The 1,356-nt window shown below is 45.2% G+C and overlaps 1 non-coding gene across 1 annotated transcript; it reads right to left on the reverse strand.

Annotated features, from left to right (window-relative positions):
* Positions 1–449: 449 nt before the first annotated feature.
* On the reverse strand, positions 450–545 carry LOC147888416 (small nucleolar RNA Z103). The gene has a single exon (XR_015543075.1). It is a non-coding gene; the product is annotated as a small nucleolar RNA Z103 (small nucleolar RNA).
* Positions 546–1,356: the final 811 nt, after the last annotated feature.

Here is a 1,356-nt window from a genome sequence, read left to right on the forward strand (position 1 = left end):
TTATCTTGAAAGAAAAAGCAACTCCTGCCTTTCTTGAAGCGTTAATAATGTTGCGATGGAAAACAAGGTACAAACGTAGAAATGAATCGAGAACTGGCTTCATCCTAGACCGGGTGAAAACAAGCCCCATATTTAGCCTCACTTCCAGATCCGGCAAGAAACCCACATCCAACACTATCGGCTACTCAGAAAACCAACGACGATACAAGAAAGACAGCAATCAGATAGGGCACTTGCGTCAGCAAAGTGACTCGAATTACACGAAGACTACACAGCTTGACGGATGTATGATTCTAATAAGAGGCAACCAAAGAAACAACGACACGCCTCTGGAACAGAGGGACATATCAATGAATCTACAATCAGTTCGAAATGAAGGGATCGAAAAATTCAGATCTGAAGGAGTCTAACCTTGATACTGCTACGAAGCATCAGAGACAAGGGAAGGGGCGGATCAGACGAATCTGGCTTGATGCTCTAAAGAGCTACAAGAAGGAGATCGAATCAGCGTCGATCATATGGGGAAAGAGTGTCATCACTTCGGCCCTTCCGTCGAAAAGAACTAGCCAGGCAAAGAACAAATACAGACGCTCAAGGAAACGTCGACACAATTGATTGCTTCCTTTCGAAGCCGGGCTGCCTTTATAAAGCTTGCAAAGAAGCCCTAAACCCTAGCCCTCCACTTAAGCCCTAAATCTTGTGAACAAAAAGTGTGCCCTCCCATTCTCCATAGAGTACGAAATAGAATTTGGAGGATGCCCACCGCACTTGCTCGTTCACACCCACTAGCTTGCTAATTTATGTCACCGTGATTGGTTGGAGGAGTCGGTGGGCCAAATGCAAATCTTTTGTGTCGGTGTCTAGGCTCGTCCCTCCTATTGGGCCAATTAGGACGTCCCTCCTATTAGGCCAACTAGGACAGCAACCTTTCACGCCATCTTTTGGAAGATGGCCGACGAGAGGTGTGAAAAGGGAGTGCTCTCCTTTGTGAATTTCCACATGTAATGTTTTTGGCTCTCTTTACAGTGCTTTAGGATTGAGTTGAGTGGGAGTTTTGTGATTATTCTTAGTTTTTTAAGAATTTTCAATTTCTAAAAACTTAACCTCTACTTTTAGATGGTTGTGGGCTTTTCAACTTTTAGCTTGTGTGTAGTTGTTGGCTTTCATTACCTCGTGTGTGCTTCCAACATGGCTATAAATCAATTCGGGGGCTCCACTCTCCCTCCATGCTTGAGCTCTCCCTAGAACGATTGCCTCGGCTTCCTCCAGCTTTGTCAAGTCTTCAAGTCACTTCAAGCTTTCTGATCGCTCACCCAGCTCTCACGTGTTTGTTTGTGAGCAAGGCGCTAAATCCGG

Source organism: Dipteris shenzhenensis, chromosome 21 (genome assembly GCF_047967505.1).
Source record: "Dipteris shenzhenensis isolate YYH24624 ecotype China chromosome 21, Dip_SZ_1.0, whole genome shotgun sequence".
NCBI classification, from domain to species: domain Eukaryota; kingdom Viridiplantae; phylum Streptophyta; class Polypodiopsida; order Gleicheniales; family Dipteridaceae; genus Dipteris; species Dipteris shenzhenensis.